Genomic DNA, 8598 nt, shown 5'->3' with positions numbered 1-8598 from the left:
AGACTCCCATTCTCCCAGCCTCCTGCCTGGTAACGCCGGTCGTGTGGGAGCTGGACGCGGACATTGAGCAGGCGTTGCGTACTGAGCCCGCTCCGATGCAATGTCCCGTCGGGCATCAGAACGTTCCGTCTGCTGTCCATGACCAGTTGATCTATTGGGCCCACTTATCACCCTCCTCTGGTCATCCGGGGATCGGTCGGACGGTGCGCTGTCTGACTGGGAAGTACTGGTGGCCCACCTTGGCTCGGGACGTGAGAGTTTATGTTTCCTCTTGCTCGGTGTGCGCCCAGTGTAAGGCTCCTAGAAACCTGCTCCGAGGTAAGCTACATCCCTTACCTGTTCCACAACGGCCTTGGTCACACCTGTCGGTGGATTTTCTAACGGATCTTCCTCCCTCACAGGGAAACACCACGATCCTGGTCGTTGTGGATTGTTTCTCTAAGTCCTGTCGTCTCCTCCCTCTGCCCGGTCTCCCTACGGCCCTACAAACTGCGGAGGCCCTGTTTAAATCAAATCAAATCAAATTTATTTATATAGCCCTTCTTACATCAGCTGATATCACAAAGTGCTGTACAGAAACCCAGCCTAAAACCCCAAACAGCAAGCAATGCAGGTGTAGAAGCACGGTGGCTAGGAAAAACTCCCTAGAAAGGACAAAACCTAGGAAGAAACCTAGAGAGGAACCAGGCAATGAGGGGTGGCCAGTCCTCTTCTGGCTGTGCCGGGTGGAGATTATAACAGCACATGGCCTAGATGTTCAAATGTTCATAAATGACCAGCATTGTCAAATAATAATAATCATAGTAATTGTCGAGGGTGCAACAAGTCAGTAACACAAGGGTAAGTGTCAGTTGGCTTTTTCATAGCCGATCTTTGAGAGTATCTCTACCACTCCTGCTGTCTCTAGAGAGTTGAAAACAGCAGGTCTGGGACAGGTAGCACGTCCGGTGAATAGGTCAGGGTTCCAGCAGGTCTGGGACAACAGGTCTGGGACAGGTAGCACGTCCGGTGAACAGGTCAGGGTTCCATAGCTGCAGGCAGAACAGTTGGAACTGGAGCAGCAGCACAGCCAGGTGAACTGGGGACAGCAAGGAGTCATCAAGCCAGGTAGTCCTGAGGCATGGTCCTAGGGCTCAGGTCCTCCGAGAGAGAGAAAGGAAGAAAGAGAAAGAGAGAATTAGAGAGAGCATATTTAAATTCACACAGGACATTGGAAAAGACAAGAGAAATACTCCAGATGTGACAGACTGACCCTAGCCCTCCGACACATAAACTACTGCAGCATAAATACTGGAGGCTGAGACTGGAGGGGTCAGGAGACACTGTGGCCCCATCCGATGAAACCCCCGGACAGGGCCAACAGGTAGGATTTAACCCCACCCACTTTGCCAAAGCACAGCCTCCACACCACTGGAGGGATATCTCCAACCACCAACATACCATCCCGGGACAAGGCCGAGTATAGCCCACAAAGATCTCCGCCACGGCACAGCCCAAGGGGGGGGCCAACCCAGACAGGGAGACCACGTCAGTGACTCAACCCACTCAAGTGACGCAACCCTCCCAGGGACGGCATGGAAGAACACCAGTAAGCCAGTGACTCAGCCCCCGTAATAGGGGTAGAGGCAGAGAATCCCAGTGGAAAGAGGGCAAACCGGCCAGGCAGAGACAGCAAGGGCGGTTCGTTGCTCCAGCCTTTCCGTTCACCTTCACACCCCTGGGCCAGACTACACTTAATCATAGGACCTACTGAAAAGATATGTCTTCAGTAAAGACTTAAAGGTTGAGACTGAGTCTGCGTCTCTCACATGGGTAGGCAGACTATTCCATAAAAATGGAGCTCTATAGGAGAAAGCCCTGCCTCCAGCTGTTTGCTTAGAAATTCTAGGAACAATTAGGAGGCCCGCGTCTAGCGTACGTGTAGGTATGTACGGCAGGACCAAATCGGAAAGATAGGTAGGAGCAAGCCCATGTAATGCTTTGTAGGTTAGCAGTAAAACCTTGAAATCAGCCCTTGCCTTAACAGGAAGCCAGTGTAGGGAGGCTGGCACTGGAGTAATATGATCAAATTTTTGGGTTCTAGTCAGGATTCTAGCAGCCGTATTTAGCACTGACTGAAGTTTATTTAGTACTTTATCCGGGTAGCCGGAAAGTAGAGCATTGCAGTAGTGCAACAAAGGCATGGATTATTTTTTCTGCGTCATTTTTGGTCAGAAAGTTTCAGATTTTTGCAATGTTACGTAGATGGAAAAAAGCTGTCCTTGAAACAGTCTTGATATGTTCTTCAAAAGAGAGATCAGGGTCCAGAGTAACGCCGAGGTCCTTCACAGTTTTATTTGAGACGACTGTACAACCATCCAGATTAATTGTCAGATTCAACAGAAGATCTCTTTGTTTCTTGGAACCTAGAACAAGCATCTCTGTTTTGTCCGAGTTTAAGAGTAGAAAGTTTGCAGCCATCCACTTCCTTATGTCTGAGACACAGGCTTCTAGCGAGGGCAATTTTGGGGCTTCACCATGTTTCATTGAAATGTACAGCTGTGTGTCATCCGCATAGCAGTGAAATTTAACATTATGCTTTCGAATGACATCCCCAAGAGGTAAAATATATAGTGAAAACAATAGTGGTCCTAAAATGGAACCTTGAGGAACACCGAAATTTACAGTTGATTTGTCAGAGGACAAACCATTCACAGAGACAAACTGATATCTTTCCGACAGATAAGACCTAAACCAGGCCAGAACTTGTCCATGTAGACCAATTTGGGTTTCCAATCTCTCCAATAAGAATGTGGTGATCGATGGTATCAAAAGCAGCACTAAGATCTAGGAGCACGAGGACAGACGCAGAACCTCGGTCTGACGTCATTAAAAGGTCATTTACCACCTTCACAAGTGCAGTCTCAGTGCTATGATGGGGTCTAAAACCAGACTGAAGCGTTTCGTGTACATTATTTGTCTTCAGGAAGGCAGTGAGTTGCTGCGCAAAAGCTTTTTCAATTTTTTTTGAGAGGAATGGAAGATTCGATATAGGCCTATAGTTTTTTATAATTTCTGGGTCAAGATTTGGCTTTTTCAAGAGAGGCTTTATTACTGCCACTTTTAGTGAGTTTGGTACACATCCGGTGGATAGAGAGCCGTTTATTATGTTCAACATAGGAGGGCCAAGCACAGGAAGCAGTTCTTTCAGTAGTTTAGTTGGAATAGGGTCCAGTATGCAGCTTGAAGGTTTAGAGGCCATGATTATTTTCATCATTGTGTCAAGAGATATAGTACTAAAACACTTTAGTGTCTCCCTTGATCCTAGGTCCTGGCAGGGTTGTGCAGACTCAGGACAGCGGAGCTTTGGAGGAATACGCCAATTTAAAGAGGAGTCCGTAATTTGCTTTCTAATGATCATGATCTTTTCCTCAAAGAAGTTAATGAATTCATCACTGCTGAAGTGAGAGCCATCCTCTCCTGGGGAATGCTGCTTTTTAGTTAACTTTGCGACAGTATCAAAAAGAAATTTCGGATTGTTCTTATTTTCCTCAATTAAGTTGAAAAAATAGGATGATCGAGCAGCAGTGAGGGCTCTTCGATACTGCACGGTACTGTCTTTCCAAGCTAGTCGGAAGACTTCCAGTTTGGTGTTGCGCCATTTCCGTTCCAATTTTCTGGAAGCTTGCTTCAGAGCTCGTGTATTTTCTGTATACCAGGGAGCTAGTTTCTTTTGACAAATGTTTTTAGTTTTTAGGGGTGCAACTGCATCTAGGGTATTGCGCAAGGTTAAATTGAGTTCCTCGGTTAGGTGGTTAACTGATTTTTGTCCTCTGACGTCCTTGGGTAGGCAGAGGGAGTCTGGAAGGGCATCAAGGAATCTTTGGGTTGTCTGAGAATTTATAGCACGACTTTTAATGCTTCTTGGTTGGGGTCTGAGCAGATTATTTGTTGCGATTGCGAACGTAATAAAATGGTGGTCCGATAGTCCAGGATTATGAGGAAAAACATTAAGATCCACAACATTTATTCCATGGGACAAAACTAGGTCCAGAGAATGACTGTGGCAGTGAGTAGGTCCAGAGACATGTTGGACAAAACCCACTGAGTCGATAATGGCTCCGAAAGCCTTTTGGAGTGGGTCTGTGGACTTTTCCATGTGAATATTAAAGTCACCAAAAATTTGAATATTATCTGCGATGACTACAAGGTCCGATAGGAATTCAGGGAACTCAGTGAGGAACGCTGTATATGGCCCAGGAGGCCTGTAAACAGTAGCTATAAAAAGTGATTGAGTAGGCTGCATAGATTTCATGACTAGAAGCTCAAAAGACGAAAATGTTGTTGTTGTTTTTTTGGGGGTAAATTTAATTTTGCTATCATAAATGTTAGCAACACCTCCGCCTTTGCGGGATACACGGGGGATATGGTCACTAGTGTAACCAGGGGGTGAGGCCTCATTTAACACAGTAAATTCATCAGGCTTAAGCCATGTTTCAGTCAGGCCAATCACATCAAGATTATGATCAGTGATTAGTTAATTGACTATAACTGCCTTTGAAGTGAGGGATCTAACATTAAGTAGTCCTATTTTGAGATGTGTGGTATCACAATCTCTTTCAATAATGGCAGGGATGGAGGAGGTCTTTATACTAGTGAGATTGCTAAAGCGAACACCGCCATCTTTAATTTTGCCCAACCTAGATCGAGGCACAGACACGGTCTCAATGGGGATAGCTGAGCTGACTACACTGACTGTGCTAGTGGCAGACTCCTGCTGCCTGGCCTGCACCCTATTTCATTGTGGAGCTAGAGGAGTTAGAGCCCTGTCTATGTTCGTAGATAAGATGAGAGCACCCCTCCAGCTAGGATGGAGTCCGTCACTCCTCAACAGGCCAGGCTTGGTCCTGTTTGTGGGTGACTCCCAGAAAGAGGGCCAATTATCTACAAATTCTATATTTTGGGAGGGGCAGAAAACAGTTTTCAACCAGCGATTGAGTTGTGAGACTCTGCTGTAGAGCTCATCACTCCCCCCGTAGTGTCTTCCGGCACTACGGGGTGCCTGAGGATATAGTGTCTGATCGAGGTCCCCTGTTCACTTTGAGAGTCTGGAGGGCATTAATGGAACATCTGGGGGTCTTGATCAGCCTCACCTTGGGTTTCCACCCCGAGAGTAATGGGCAGGTGGAAAGAGTGAACCAGGATGTGGGTAGGTTTCTGCGGTCCTATTGCCAGGACTGGCCGGGGGAGTGGGCGGTGTTCGTGCCCTGGGCAGAGATGGCGCAGAACTCGCTCCGCCACTCCTCCACTAACCTCTCCCCCTTTCAGTGTGTATTGGGGTACCAGCCGGTTCTGGCACCGTGGCATCAGAGTCAGACCGAGGCTCCTGTGGTGGACGATTGGTTCAGGCGCGCGGAGGAGACATGGGAAGCCGCCCATGGTCACCTCCAGCAGGCCGCGCTGCGCCAAAAGACCAGCGAGGACCGTCACCGCAGTGAGACCCTGGTGTTCGCCCCGGGGGACAGGGTCTGGCTCTCGACCCGAAACCTGAACCTCCGCCTGCCCTGCCGGAAGCTGGGCCCGCGGTTTGTGGGGCCATTTAAAGTCCTGAGGAAAGTGAACGAGGAATGTTACAGGTTACAGCTTCCCCCCGATTACCATATTAACCCCTCGTTCCATGTGTCTCTCCTCAGGCCGGTGGTGGCTGGTCCGCTCCAGGAGTCTGAGGTGCGGGAGGTACCTCCGCCCCCTCTGGAAATTGAGGGGGCCCCGGCGTACTCCGTCCGTTCCATCCTGGATTCGAGGCGTCGGGCGAGGGGCCTTCAGTACCTCGTGGAATGGGAGCGGTACGGTCCGGAGGAGAGGTGCTGAGTTCCGGTGGCGGATGTATTGGACCCTGAACTGCTGCGGGAGTTCCACCGTCGCCCTGTGCCTCGCCTTCCGGGTCGTCCCCGAGGCCGGTGTCGACGCATCGCTGGAGCCGTGCATCGTGGGGGGAACTGTCACGGCTCCTCTCCTTGTTTGGGCGGCGTTCGGCGGTCGACGTCAACGGCTTTCTTGCCATCACAGCTCCATTTTTCATGTATTCATTTGTTTTGTCTTGTTCCCTGCACACCTGGTTTTCATTCCCCAATCACACTACATGTATTTATTCCTCTGTTCCCCTCATGTCTTTGTATAAGATTGCTTGTGTGTTACGTGTTTTGTACGCACTAGGCTTGCGTGCGTTTTTCCCGTGTTATTTCACGAAGCCTGTTTGTATACATTTTGATGTATTGTGACTGTTTTTGCGCGTTTTACACTTTGCCTTGTTGGCTGGAGGTTTTTTGGAAGTAGCTGCGTCCGTCTGTATATCTCTCCTGCCGAAATAAAGTGTGTGCCTGTTCACAATTCCCTGCTCTCCTGCACCTGACTTCAGCACAAGTAAGCACAAGCCTGACACTTCCTGTTAAGGCAAGGGCTGATTTCAAGGTTTTACTGCTAACCTACAAAGCATTACATGGGCTTGATCCTACCTATCTTTCCGATTTGGTCCTGCCATACATACCTACACGTACGCTACGGTCACAAGATGCAGGCCTCCTTACTGTCCCTAATTTCTAAGCAAACAGCTGGAGGCAAGGCTTTCTCCTATAGAGCTCCATTTTTATGGAATGGTCTGCCTATCCATGTGAGAGACGCAGACTCGGTCTCAACCTTTAAGTCTTTATTGAAGACTCATCTCTTCAGTAGGTCCTATGATTGAGTGTAGTCTGGCCCAGGAGTGTGAAGGTGAATGGAAAGGCACTGGAGCAACGAACCGCCCTTGCTGTCTCTGCCTGGTTGGTTACCCTCTCTCCACTGGGATTCTCTGCCTCTGACCCTATTACGGAGGCTGAGTCACTGGCTTACTGGTGCTCTTCCATGCCGTCCCTAGGAGGGGTGCATCAGTTGAATGGGTTGAGTCACTGACGTGATCTTCATGTCTGGGTTGGCGCCCCCCTGGGTTGTGCCGTGGCGGAGATATTCGTGGGCTATACTCGGCCTTGTCTCAGGATGGTAAGTTGGTGGTTGAAGTTATCCCTCTAGTGGTGTGGGGGCTGTGCTTTGGCAAAGTGGGTGGGGTTATATCCTGCATGTTTGGCCCTGTCCGGGGGTATCGTCAGACAGGGCCACAGTGTCTCCTGACCCCTCCTGTCTCAGCCTCCAGTATTTTTGCTGCAGTAGTTTATGTGTCGGGGGGCTAGGGTCAGTCTGTTATTTCTGGAGTATTTCTCCTGTCTCCTGTGTGAATTTAAGTATGCTCTCTCTAATTCTCTCTCTTTTTCTTTCTATTTTTCTTTCTTTCTTTCTTTCTTTCTTTCTTTCTCTCTTTCTTCCTTTCTTTCTCTCTCTCGGAGGACCTGAGCCCTAGGACCATGCCTCAGGACTACCTGGCCTGATGACTCCTTGCTGTCCCCAGTCCACCTGGCTGTGCTGCTGCTCCAGTTTCAACTGTTCTGCCTGCGGCTATGGAACCCTGACCTGTTCACCGGACGTGCTACCTTGTCCCAGACCTGCTGTTTTCAACTCTCTAGAGACAGCAGGAGTGGTAGAGATACTCTGAATGATCAGCTATGAAAAGCCAACTGACATTTACTCCTGAGGTGCAGACCTGCTGCACCCTCAAAACCACTGTGATTATTATTATTTGACCCTGCTGGTCATCTATGAACATTTGAACATCTTGGCCATGTTCTGTTATAATCTCCACCCGGCACAGCCAGAAGAGGACTGGCCACCCCTCATAGCCTGGTTCCTCTCTAGGGTTCTTCCTCTCTAGGTCTTCTTCCTCCTTTCTAAGGAGTTTTTCCTAGCCTGCGTGCTTCTACACCTGTATTGCTTGCTGTTTTGGGTTTTATGCTGGGTTTCTGTACAGCACTTTGTGACATCAGCTGATGTAAGAAGCGCTTTATAAATACATTTGATTGAATGCTACAGATGTCTCAAGTTTTGAGGGAGCGGGCAATTGGCATGCCGACTGCAGGAATGTCCACCAGAGCTGTTATGCCAGAAAATTTAATGTTCATTTCTCTAACATAAGCCACCAGATACCGACTGGTTTTCTGATCCATGCCCATACCTTTTTTTCTAAAGGTATCTGTCACCAACACATGCAAAGCTGTATTTCCAGTCATGTGAAATCCATAGATTAGGGCTGAATTAATTTATTTCAATCGACTGATTTCCTTATATGAACTGTAAAATTCGAAATTCTTGCATGTTGTAATTATATTTTTGTTCAGTGTTAGAGAAAGATTTTTGTGCGTGTATGGACAATTTATGGTATCTTTTATTTCAGCTCATGAAAAATGGGACCAACACTTTACATGTTGTTTATATTTTTGTTCAGTATACATTGGGGAGTCGCAAAATCAGTAATTTGTCTCACCTGCTACACTGGAAGCGGTACTTTTGGTCAGGGCGAGCGGTATGCAAACCAGGCCCAGGTTTCGCTCTCGCCCAGGTTTCTTTGAAACACACACTTGTGTCTCACAAGTTATGCATACAAGATAGCAGGCAAGTAAATGTTTCTTCTCTGTTGTTTAATTAAGTGACGGACAAGTTATGATTCCATTTCTGCATGTAAACAACTAGTTT

Source organism: Salmo salar, chromosome 20 (genome assembly GCF_965601325.2).
Source record: "Salmo salar chromosome 20, fSalSal1, whole genome shotgun sequence".
In the NCBI taxonomy this organism is placed as follows: Eukaryota; Metazoa; Chordata; class Actinopteri; order Salmoniformes; family Salmonidae; genus Salmo; species Salmo salar.
This window is presented reverse-complemented; position numbering follows the sequence as displayed.